This window comes from Callorhinus ursinus, unplaced genomic scaffold, assembly GCF_003265705.2.
Source record: "Callorhinus ursinus isolate GAN/ISIS: 27379988/994484 unplaced genomic scaffold, GSC_fseal_2.0 scaffold12, whole genome shotgun sequence".
Lineage (NCBI taxonomy): Eukaryota > Metazoa > Chordata > Mammalia > Carnivora > Otariidae > Callorhinus > Callorhinus ursinus.
This window is the reverse complement of record NW_027397074.1, coordinates 58,170,942-58,184,019: the sequence shown is the minus strand read 5'-3', so window position 1 is coordinate 58,184,019 and position 13,078 is coordinate 58,170,942. Positions and strand designations below refer to the sequence as shown.

At 37.1% G+C, this 13,078-nt stretch overlaps 1 long non-coding RNA gene across 1 annotated transcript in view; it reads right to left on the bottom strand.

Moving 5' to 3' along the window:
* The window catches only part of LOC141373811 (uncharacterized), a 53,620-nt gene that overhangs the window by 18,312 nt on the left and 22,230 nt on the right, over window positions 1–13,078 (bottom strand). Inside the window, exons 2-5 of the long non-coding RNA XR_012380132.1 lie at window positions 8,607–8,657; window positions 7,604–7,674; window positions 7,178–7,316; window positions 3,546–3,718 (exon numbers count right to left, since the gene is read on the bottom strand). This is a non-coding gene — a long non-coding RNA (uncharacterized lncRNA). The remainder of the gene's footprint in view (window positions 1–3,545; window positions 3,719–7,177; window positions 7,317–7,603; window positions 7,675–8,606; window positions 8,658–13,078) is intronic.

Below are 13,078 nucleotides of genomic sequence, written 5' to 3'. Positions count from 1 at the left end.
AATAGCAGATTTGCAGGTCCCTGCTCTACTGGTATTACATTTATGATCCAATATATTCCAGCATCCCAGAACCTTATAGCAGATTAGCTTTTCCCAAAGCTCTCAGACTTTGAGATTTTTGTTCATTCAGTGTAGATTTATTGAGTGTTTGCTAAGCACCAAGCATGATTCTGTGCACCATGGATGCAATGATGAGTTAGAAACACTCTGTGCCAAAGAGCTCATATTCTAGAGGGATAAAGTCATAAATAGGTAACTAGAAATAATCCAATGGTGCTGTCACAGAAGTATACTCATGGATATATGGAACTACCAAGAGGAGAACTCCATCTTATTTGAGGATTTGCAGATGACTTCCTATTGAATATAATAAAGACACCAAGTTAATTAGGTGAATAGTTGGCAGGAGGCCATTCCAGAGATATTAGACCATACATGTTACAGCATGGAGGCAGGAAAGCATGGTATGCAAGGGATTTACAAGCAGTTCAGTGGAATAAAGGATGGCAGAAGTGGTGAATAACAAACCTGGAAAGATGGAGGGCCATATGTGCAATGGTAGCTTTAACCTTATCTTCTGAGTTAGGTGGACCAACATAGTCATATCTTTATTTTAAATCTTTTCCCACCTGTATGTGTAGAGAATGGATTTGAAATCCAATTCTGGAGCCAGGACCATTTCAAAGGCTCTTACAAGGGATAATGAGATGTTAAGCTAAGGATAGAGAAGTGGGGTAGACTGGTCATATTTTTAAGATGTTGAAACAGCAGGACTTGGCATTTAATATATGGGTATATTAAAGAATATGGATTCAAGAATGATTCTGAGATTTTTCTTATGTGTAACTGAATGGATTGTAAATTAGATATTTGAATATGGGGCTCTGAAGATAAGTCTGAAATGGAATACTAGTGTAAGTTTCTTAAGCATGTAAGTTTTAGTAGAACTCATCACCAAGAAAGAAATTGGAGACCTCCATCTTGTGTTCCAGTATATTTTCTAGAACTTGTATCTATTTTATCTTGGCAATCATGACTTGAGAAAAACATAGTTATTCTTCTACCTAACTCTCATATACTGTTGTTAGAAATATACAATAGTAAAATCGGTTTGGAAAACAATTTGGCAGTTTTTTAAATAGTTAAACAAACTTGCCATGTGATCTAGTCTTTCTACTTCTTGGTATACTCAAATAAAATGAAAGCATGTATTCATGCAAAAACTTGTGCATTTATGCTAATAGTAGCTATACTTATTAAAAGTAAAAAACTAGAAAATCCAAATATTCATTAACTAGTAATGGATAAATAAACTGTGGTATATCCATGTAATGGAATGCTACACAACTAATAAAAATACTACAACATGGATGAATCTCAAATAATTATTCTGAGTGGAAGAAGCCAGACAAAAATGAGTACATACTATATGATTTAATTCATATAAAATTCTATAAAATGAAAACCTATGTATCCTGACAAGAAGCAGATCAGTGGCTGCCTGGGAGGGAAGGAACAGAAGGGAGAAATGACAAAAGGACACAGGGAAACTTTTGGAGGTATAAATATATTTATATTTTTTTGAACAAGAGTAGGTGAATTATTTTCCCAACATGATAACATACAATTCCTTGACTGAAGCAGAAAGGTATTACATTTTGACAAGAACGTAGTCTTGGATAACAGTTCCTCTTTGAAAGGTGAAAGATTCTCAGTTATTATAATAAATTTAAGAAAAGTGCATGGACACTAGCACAATAGTCATTTTTGAATAAAATTTTAAGTAGCGGTCTTTCCACATGGGTTTTGGGGGGAAGGGTGACAAGATGAGAGAATACGTCCTCTGCTCTTATTTTCTCTTTCTTCTCATTTTTTTCAGAAGGCAATTTGGACAGATTTGATAGTTTCTTAGATCACAGGTATATCACACCGGTTAACAGTGTGGGTTTTAGAATTAGCCTCTTTGAACTCAGATCCCAGCTCTGTGATTCACCTTCAGCGAGTGAATTAATCATTCCAAGACTCAGTTTTCTCATCTTAAAAATGGGGATAATAGTAGTGCATATCTCACAGAGTTGTTTTAGGGACCAAATAAGATAACACATGAAAAACATCACATAGGGCCAGATGTAACACACATCCCTAAGGGGCTACTTTAAACTGAAGAGAACTTTTTTGGGGGGTAGGTGAGTGGAGGTTGTATTTTGAGAATAGATGTGGTAGGTGGAGAATGAAGAGGATTCAGAAGTTGGTTAACTCTTGTCTAGCCTTTGGGTCCACACTCTGTCCCTCAGTGGGAGCCTACATAGCATCCGACAGAAAATGGAGGAACCAGATTCACAGGCAACTTTTGTACTTCCTTCTGCACTTATGTTGTTTCTCTCCATATCCTGGGCTCAGCTACCATCCATTGTTTCATCTACACACTCAAGTTAAAATAAACGTTCTCTGTTAATACAAGTGGTTTTTTTTTTCATGACATAGTTTCTTGTGAAAATTTGGAAAGGTGAGGCTGAATTCCTTACATTTCTTTTGTCTCCACCCTGTTTTCTTTGGCATTAGCATCAGTTCTTAGGTTTTGGATATTAAAACATATGTTAGTAATCATTGATTAGACTGATCTGGCAAATATGCCAAAAGTGGCTAACTTCTCTGCAATGGATGATAATGAAAAAGTATAGGGAATGCCTAGTATCTTTCCTTCTAAAATGAAGTGAAATACATTTAGACAACCAGTTTAGCCTTTCCTAATGATAGGATATTATTATTAGATTTTTCAATCCTTCCTCCTCATTTCATAGTTACATTTTAAAATGGTTTAATTGATTTTTGTTTGAGATCTTATTTTGGAAATTTTTACAAGACCTCTCTGGATTCCTCCCTTTTTGGAGAACTATTTGGGTAACAGTCTTCCCTGATGATATTTTTCTTGTCTGCTTGTATCATAGTTAAATGTGGACAGTTCAGTTTAGTCCTCTCATTTAAACACAGGGATTATTTTCTCTTCATGAGTGCTTATAATGTACCAGGTGCTGGATGAAATATGTTATCTTTTGAATTTTTTTCTTTGCTGATGTCTTTTTTATGAGCTTGTCAGTAGCATCTTATTTGGAGGAAGATTTTTTGGTTTTTGTTTTTTAATGGATATTTGCTTCCGGGTTGATGGTCTCTTTAGTGGCACTCTGCCTAAATCCCTGGGAATGATAAATCAGGTAATCCTTTTGTATTGGCTATAGAAGTGGTTTGGAGAGAGAAGGGGGAACACATTGGGCAATAGAATCCATTGGGGACTGTGTAAAATATACTTTTCTCTGGCCTCACATGGCTTGTGGCTTAGGGAATATTAACAATCTTTACTGAAGACACACTGGAAGGCAAAAATATAAACAAGATATATACTACGTGCATTTGGAACCGCATATATAATTTAATTGTTTGGCTAATTTGTGTGTAAGTTAATTATACATGTAACTATGCAGTTAAGACATGGCTTTTATTTCCCACGGCAACAGACCATCATTTGGTAGGATGGAATATAAACTTACCAGTAAAATAAAATAACAATTCCAAGTTGTACTACAAAGCAGTAATATTTACAAGAGGAAGATCTGTTTCTTGTCCATATGTCCCCCTGAAGGTCATGTGGTCCCAAAGTCCCTTCCAGAGATATACGGGATCTGCAGAATATGATTCTACTCCTCCAGATAGAACTAGGACCCTAGAAGGAGAGCAAGGTAGAGTAATTCAGTCATTGGTGTTATTAGTAGGATGGCTATTACACATGGAGACACATATTTAAATATGGTCATGTGTTCTTTTGTGTGTGTGCCTTACGCTAACAAAGCCTCTTTCTCTTTAATCTCTTTTACTGAAGACCAGGAGTAGGATTGAGGTTGGGGAGATAGGAAGAAAACTAAGTCCTTATACATAATTAATGTACATCAAATATCTTAATCCAAGATGGCGAGGAAATTGCTCTGAAGTTTAAAAAAATGTATTAGTTAATGCTACCATAATGCAATTTATTTAAGTGCTGTTCTTAATGGGAGTAGGTGTTATATAACATGATACCATGGTTTAAGTAAGAACATACCCTCTGAACTGGTATACCCGAATGCACCCGATTCTTTCATGGCCAACTCTTTTAGGAATGTTTTGTTTGTTGTTTTAACATTCCAGAAGATAAGGCTAATTGCTTTTTTAATATGGGACACTGGAGTTGTTTGCTTGGAACACAAACAGTACTTATTTCAAATTGGCAGAATGAATATTTACAAACACCTTAAAAGAGGGATTTCATGTTTTTCAAGCCTTCGCTGCATTAAAGAAGCTCTATTTATTGTAAATATTGACAATGATTAAGTTGCTTGGCATATAGTAGGTAGTTTCTAAATTGGATGACTGAATGGATGAATGAATAGGAATGTAGAAACATTAAGGAGCAGACTGAGTCAAAAAAGGATTTTCTTTTAGAGCAAGCGTGCTTTTACAAGAACTGCTAGCTACGCTGGTACAAGTCCTCTGAAAAATGTCCTCCAAATCTGCTGTGAGGGTTGATTTTCTCCTGTTCCCTACTCTACCTCACCACACTTTTTAAGTAAAATTGCCTGAAAATCAGTTGATCAGCGTGTTTTAAACCAGTTAATGAGGGAGGGAAACTACAACTAGCCTCTCCCAGGTGATACTTGTTTAATTTTCTGATTCTGAGAGAAATATGTCTTTGAAAATGATTCCTTCTATCTCTCTTTTGGACCTGCAGCCTTTTTCCTGCCACCCTTGTCCCAGTCTGGCTCAGTGAATGTGGAGAACATAGGTGCCAGTGTCCCACCGTCCCAAGTGTTAGCAGGCCCATATTCATGGTCTGATCTCCCTCCTTCTTTTCATTCCTTGCCCACCACCCAATACTTAGTTCCTGACATGGCCCTGATATGGCCCTGCCAAACAGCTACTTCTGCTGTCTGGGCCTTTTACCACATGATCCTCCAGACCCAGGGACGATTATTTGTAATTGCTTATCATAGGCCGAGCTCTTGAGAGGTAGGTGATTGTGAAAGAGCCCAGAATTGAGCATTGGGAATCTGGTTTGCAATCCTGGCTTTGCCACTCTAACCATTGGACCCTTGACCACATTGGTCAGCTTCTGTGTTTTCCATATCCTTATCTGTAAAACAAGATTTCATGCTAGGTAACTAATAAACTCTCTTCTGGATCAAATAGTCTCTGTTAACATGAAATAGTCATTTCAAAGAAGAATATAATTGGAAATCTTTTGATGCATGGCTTGTGGAACACTTACTTGTGCTCATTTTGCATAAATATTGTGAAAACCGTTTTGTGAAAAATAAGGTACTGTTAGGTAACAAAAGCCTTGATTTCAAAAATCCCTTTTGAAAGATAAACTTGTGCCTTTGAACCTTGTCTAGTATCTTTTATAATTTTCAATGAGGGGGTTTAAGAACTTTGTATAATTAAAAAATCATTTCAAATTAATGAAAATCCACCTCAGTATAAATTAGGAGAAATGAATATCCTGATTTATTTTGTTCCAGACTAACGACTGAAGTCTCAAGAATGCATAAATAAGCAAGCAAAATAGAACTCATTGGAAAATCACATCTGTCCACCATCATCACACAAAAAAGGCACATTGTGTGGTCTTCAGAAAGATTACATAGCATCCAAGGGAGGAAGCTTTCTTTGAGGAGAGAGATTAATAACTAGAAAAGCAAAGGGTTCTGTGAGAAAAATCAAAAACTGGGTGGGTAGAGCCGGAATTAGAGGAAGAATTGAGGCAAGAGGAAAAACCAAGGACAAACAAGAGTTTTTAACTAGACATTCAGGCTTGCAGGCGCCATCTGAAATTGCAAAGGAAAAGAATAATTGAGCCTGGGATGTGATTAGGATAATCATATTGTGTATATTGAACAAAATATGAATGAATGAACATGATGATTTAAGAGGGAACGTATTTTTTCATTCAGTTTCCTTATCTGCAATTTAGCATTTGAATGTGAGTATAGAGTATATAACCAGAGTATAGAATATAAAACCTTGCTAATAGTTGGATCATAGCAAGCAGGGTGGCTAGGGCATCTAAAAAAAACCCCAAAAAACCTGCAGGCCCCCAGAACACACAACATGCTCAAATTCTTTGAAAGAAGGAAGAACTCCCTAACTTATAAGTGGACAGTGACATTAGCATTTGGGTGTTACTCAACAGGTGTGGTGTGCTTCCTAGGTATTTCCAAGAAAAATAAAAATAAATGGGTAAGTTCGAGCCCAGGATCCCTTTTGTGGCAGACACTGTTAGTTGACTTGCTCAGCATTTAATTTCAACTTTTTTTCCCTTTCTGACCCCAGTTATAGAGACTGAAAAAGTGAAATTCTTGCTCTTTCAGCCTCCCTTAGAACTGAGGGTGGCCGTGTTGTGTGGCTAATGAGAGATAAGTAGACATCTGCTCAGATCTCCCCTCATCCCCTTGTTCTTTCTGCTCAAATGGGGACATGTTCCCTACAGTTCTGGCAGTTATCTAGGGACCATGAGGGAAGGGTGAATGAATCAGACAATAGCCATTACATTAGCCAAACCCATGTCACCAGCCATTTACCTATAAATTTATAATACAATAATTTCCCATTTATTTAAACTCCTGTTAACTAGTTTATTTTTTCTTGTAGATGAATGTACCCTAATGTACCTTCCAGAGAAGCAAACTCTATGCTATGTTTCCACATTATGCACTCTGATCCCACAGTGAGGTGAGACTTATTTTGCTTTAGGCCTCTTATCCTGCTTTCCATGAGCAAATAGAATCCCTTCTCTGGGTATCTTAGCAGACAGACACAGGTGCTTGTGGAGGTCACTCAGGCATCCTTTGTGGTAAAAAGCAGTAGGGTAAAGGCTGGCCTCAGAAACCTCAGTTCTCCGTCTTAAGCAGAAGCAGACTAGGGTCCTAGAACTTAGCATGTTCCTTCCTCTGCATCTTCCTTCCTTCCTCATCCACAGGACAAATAGCTCAGGGTCTCTCTGCCTAAGGAACTATACTCTGTGTGTGTGTGTGCGCGCGCGCGTGTGTGTGTTTGCGTACTCACCTCTAGGCTTCCTCCACTCCCACTGTGTAAGGCAGGGGAGGTGGGAACGCAGTTTAGCATCACAACTAGAAAGAATGAAACTCACCTTGAGAACAGCAGTAGAAAGAGGACTCCAAGTTTGTTGTGAACAGCAGTAAAGGGAAAGTCTTGGTGTAGTTTTATGGGAGATCCATAAAAATAGTTGAGAAAATTTATACAGAATAATTATTTTGAGAAAATAGGAGCTGTTCACAAAAAAGAGAGAAGAAAGTGTGAAAGATTATTCTGGCTTTATTTTCTTTTCTAGTCACTCAGATTATATTAGTGATCAAAGTAACTGGTCATGCACATATACAAGTGAAGCCTGAGCCATACTGGATAAATAGCGACTCACAGAGTTATGCTATGGAAAGCTTAGTTGGTACATTCCCCAAATCTGCAAAAAAATCTTGCAAATATTAATGAAAAATATCTGGACTACTAGTTCAGTCTGCAAAAGGAAGAATAAATTTGAATGAAAAATAGTACTCACTGAAGACATCTGACCTCCATAATATCCATATATCATCTTGACAGGGGTAAGAAAACATTTGCCACAGTCTTCTGTGGTGTTGCACAGTAAAAATTGTGAAATATATAAAAGAGACCACTGTTACCATACAAAAACAGAGCTATTTAGGTATCAAGTCATTACAAATTAGTAATATTATTATTTAAAGATTTTTAAAATTTATTTAGTTGAGACAGAGAGAGTGGGGTCGGGGGAGAATGGGCTGATGGAGAAGAGAATCTTAAGCAGACTCTGTGCTGAGTGTGGTGTCCATCGCAGGGTTCCATCTCAGGACCCTGAGATCACGACCTGAGTGGAAACCGAGAGTTGGACACTTAACCAACTGTGCCACCCAGGCTCCCCTAATATTACTTAATATTAAACGGTAATCTGACATATTATTTGTGCTAAAATAAGATGATACCTAAAAATATTAATATAGAACATCTGGTTTACTTCATTTAACCCTCAAGCACATTTAAGGTGAACTTTTTTTAAAGATATATTTTATTAATTTATTTGAGATAGAGCCAGAGTGAGCATGCGAGTAGGGGGAGGGGAACGGGAAGAGTGAGAGAGAAGATCTCAAGCAGAATGCACTGAGTGTGGAGCCTGACTTGGGGCTGGATCTCACAACCCTGTGATCATTACCTGAGCCAAAACCAAGAGTCGGTCACTTAACCGACTGAGCCACCCAGGCACCCCTAAGGTGAACTTTTTAATATCAAGGAAATGTCACTTCACTTTAAAAAACTAAGAGTCCCTATGATCTGAGTTGGAGATCAGATTTTGTCTATTAATTATGAAGATTTAAAACTATCTAATCCATACCTTTTAGACAACTGAAATAATTAAATATATAGATTTTGACTTTCTGCCACAGAAACTGTAGCTTCAGTAGTATTTTGGGAATTATTTACAAATCATTTATTAACCATCAACATCCTTTTATGAGAAAATTAGGTGGATCAATATATTCACTTACATTGGGAGTTAGAGTTGGGAACTTCTCATTTCCACTTTGGCTATCTCTTGTCTTTATTTCCAGGTATCATTGACAGTTGATGAAGGAGGAGTTAAAAAGAAAATAAACCAAAACTGAAGAATTCTGCTGTTGAGGGCAACACACATATTTTCCCAGAGTGCAAAGTTGAGAAATGGAAATACAAAGTTTCATTAATACTTTGAATAGTACAGTTTAATATGATCTAACTGATGGATTTTCCATTTACTCCTTAGAGACTGAAAAAGTTTGAATGTCAGGAAACTTTTCTTGTGTTTATTCTTCTATTTTCCTTTTCATACTTTCCAATCACCATTCCTCCTTAACATCCCTCTAAGGGACACCTTAGGTGATTCCTTGTTTTAGTGGCACTTACGCTCTTTTTCTATTTCCTGTGAAGTTGCCATTCTGTCAAATTATACATTTTTCTTAATCTTCACTCAAACTTATTACCTCCAACATTTTAATGCTCATTGAACATTTCTTTAAATATGAGTCTGTCTTTTAAACTACCAGATACTGAATGTAGCATTGTTTCTGGCATTATCTAGACAGTTTTAATTTTACAGAAATTATACTACAATAATAAAATGTAGAATTCCATATGTTTTTTCACTACTGTATTTAACCATGGATTTGCATTTAAGCTCATCAACATTTATTCTGAAATATTTTCCTTCAATGTAATTCCCCCTGAACCAAGTTCTTTGTCTTTACATTCTTTAAAATAACTCATTTTCTCTGACGAAATTTTGTATTGTTCATTTAACATTGTGTAGTATGTGTTGTCTGTATTCAAACAACAAAGTAAACACACCCTGTGCCCTTAGCATTTTTTATATATTTCATACTATATGGTAGGCACATCATTTCTGGGATTTCCTCCTCTGACATATGTGGGGATAATCCTGAGGCAGTTCTTTGAGGGGTCCTTGTTATTCTTTACAGATGACTGCAAGAGTCTCACATACTAGAAAAACCCCTGTTGGAGGAATATTTGGACTGTTTAATGTCTAGTCTCTGATAAGAGAACCCAAGTTTGATAGATTAAATAATTTAGCATAGAAAATATGAGGCTCCTAAAATAGCTAGGTAATTCCTTTGATCGTTAGTTTTATTAGAAATACCGTGACTCATTTTTAAAGGAATTTGGCAATCACAGTTATGTGAAAGTTATTTGAATAAAATATACAGCTCTATATGATCTCTTATCTTTTTGTTCTAGTCAGAATCATCTTGGTCCTGTACTTCAGCGTTTAGGTTGATAGTCATGAAATTTGGGAGAAGAAAGAAAAGATTAGGATAAAATAGGACAGACTAACTTCCAGAAGCACAGAATTAGTTTTTTCTGCAGGTGTTGTTGCCCTTCCTCTTTTTAGCCCACCAATATGGTGAATGGGCCTTCCAGCCAGGATGAGTAAGGGGTGCATGTGCCTCTGTCCAGGGGGTGCCTTCTAGGCCTTTGGCTAGCACAATGGCTGTTGCCAACTGTGAAGGCTTTTTGGAGGCCCCCTCAGAGATGTCACCCATTGCCTCTTGACACCAAGCATCTTTCACAATCCCTTGTAAGATACTAATTCATTTGGCTTATAATAGATGAAAACAGGTCATATATTTTCAAGTCAGATAATACCTAAGTTATATAACTCCAGAATTTATAGAAAAAAAAGTAATAGAGATCTTTAAAAAGACTGTAGTATGGTATCCATGGACTATTTTACTGTATCTGGGGGTTCTACAGAGTTAGGCTTTATTAACCTTTAAAATATAAAGCCCCAGGCTCTGGCTTCTAAACACTTTACAAATCTAGGAAGTCTCTGTGTAGAGTATCACTTGCTTATTACTGTTTTTTCTAAATGACCAGTGTCATCTCCCAATGGTCGTTAATATTCTTCTCCAAACTTTCCACCTCTCAGAAATGGTGAAATGTGATCTAGTATAAATAGGATGAAGAATTTTCACTGGTTTCTGTGGTCTACCCTGGCTTGCTGCTGCTCCTAAGGGGAGAGAGAGAGGTATCAACTCATTGTGTGTGTGTGTGTGTTTTTTAAATTTGTTAAGTGCTACATTTCTGCTCCTGTCTTGACACTTGAAAGCTAGAAATTTTCCAACTGTGCTGATCAGAACTTCTGTCTTCTAGTGGATATTCTACTACTTCCCCATTTTAATTTCACTCTCACCTTTGTTTGAACTAACACTTGCACTCATTTTGAGCCAATAAAAACTACAAGAAGGAAACATCTGTATTGTTAAGTAACTAATGCTACTATGATTCTATAGCAAAATGAAAATCTTTTTAAAGATCATAAGGGCAAGGTTTCAGTGGATGATGTTTTCAAGACAATAAAATTTGGTACTACAACTGTATTACATATATTGAATTATATTCATATCTAATTTGTATTTGTATTGTCTTATATTTTACAACATTTAAAATATATACTATTCCATGACATTTGCTCCTTGAAATAAGTTGAAGGATAGATATATTACATAAATTTAGCCTAGGATATACAAATAATTAGAAGAGCTGATAAAAGATTCTAGCAAATTCCTCACAAAAGTTACCTGCTTGTGTTAGAAAACATTGTTGCTGGAATATTATGCAGCCATCAAAAAATGAAATCTTGCCATTTGCAACGTGGATGGAACTAGAGGGTATTATGCTAAGCGAAATAAGTCATTCAGAGAAAGACAAGTATCATATAATCTCACTGATATGAGGAATTTGAGAAATAAGGCAGAGGATCATAGGGGAAAGGAGGGAAAAATGAAACAAGACAAAACCAGAGAGGGAGACAAACCATAAGAGACTCTTAATCTCAGGAAACAAACTGAGGGTTGCTGGAGTGGAGGGGTGTGGGAGGGATGGGGTGGCTGGGTGATGGACATTGGGGAGGGTATGTCCTATAGTAAGTGCTGTGAATTGTGTAAGACTGATGAATCACCGAACTGTACCCCTGAAACAAATAATACATTATATGTTAATAAATTAAAGGAAAAAGAAAACATTGTGGCACTGTAAGTAAGTGAATTATTGAAGAAATTCTCCATTGACTTGTTGGTAGGTGTTTTAAATGATATACGAGCTTTCTGGAAGGCAATTTTAAAAACCTTTTATGGGGGCACCTGGGTGGCTCAGTTAGTTAAATGTCTGCCTTTGGCTCCGGTCATAATCCCGGGGTCCTGGGATAGAGCCTGGGATCAAGCCTGGGATCGAGACTGGAATGGAGTCCTGCATCGGGTCTCCCTGCTTAGCGGGGAGCCTGCTTCTCCCTCTCCCTCTGTAGCTCCCCCTGCTTTACTCTCTTTCTCTCTCATTCTTGCTGTCAAATAAATAAATAGATAAATACAATCTTTAAAAAAATAATAAAAACTTTTACGTTTGAATACCCTTGACCCTAGAACCAGAACTAGAACAGTTTTCTTAAATTGAGGTTAAAGACTGTACAATTTGACAGACACTGTGGGTTGCCTACCAAACAGCCATTTCTCCCCACTCCTCAACACTCGAAAGTGCTTGTCAGTATGGAACCTGAAAATGTCAGACTCTGGCCATCCCAGTTATTCTTGCAGCTGAGTCATGGGCGTGCTATCCAGTCCTGTCCAGCGAGCCAGGGAGAAATCTACTCGGGAACTCTCAGAAAGGTATTACTCCTGGTAGTGAACTGACTGTGGTCTCAGCTACTAAAACTTCTTTTTATCCACACCCTTTGCAGCATGACTTTGTGATTTCCATGTGTAGAGGTGGAGTCTCTTTCCCCACTTCTTGAAGTTAGATCCATCTTGTGATCTAATTTCAGCAACAGAATATAACAGAAGTAATGGAACACCATTTTGAAGCCTAGCCTCAAGAAACCTTGGAAGGTGAGACACCAAGAGTAACAGAATAAAGAGCTTGGTGGACTTTTTACCCAGTGAAAATTAAAAAACAATTATTTAAAGTCTCTGAAAATTGTCCATATGATTTCACTCATATGTGGGATTTAAGAAACAAAACAAATGAGCAAAGGGGAAAAAGAGAGAGAGAGAGAGAGAGAGACAGACCAAGAAACAGACTCTTAACTACAGAGAACTAACTGATGGTCACTAGATGGGGGGTGGGTAGGGCGTTGGGTGAAATAGGTGATGAGGATTAAGGAGTGCACTTGTGATGAGCACAGGGTGTTGTATGGAAGTGTTAAATTACTGTATTGCACACCTGAAACTAATATAACACTATGTTAATTAGCTGGAATTAAAATAAAAACTTAAAAAAACCCAAACATTTAAGAAATGGTAATATTTCTGAAAATGGGGATGAAGATAGAGATTAAAAACAGAAGGAAAAATTATCTATTTAGAGAGTATTTAGAGCCCCAAATCCCCTCTTTGTCTCAGCTTGGTAGATGGATGCCATATCTATTCTCACCTCAACAGAAGTCTGAGATTTTATTCTCTGGAGATGTCTGTGA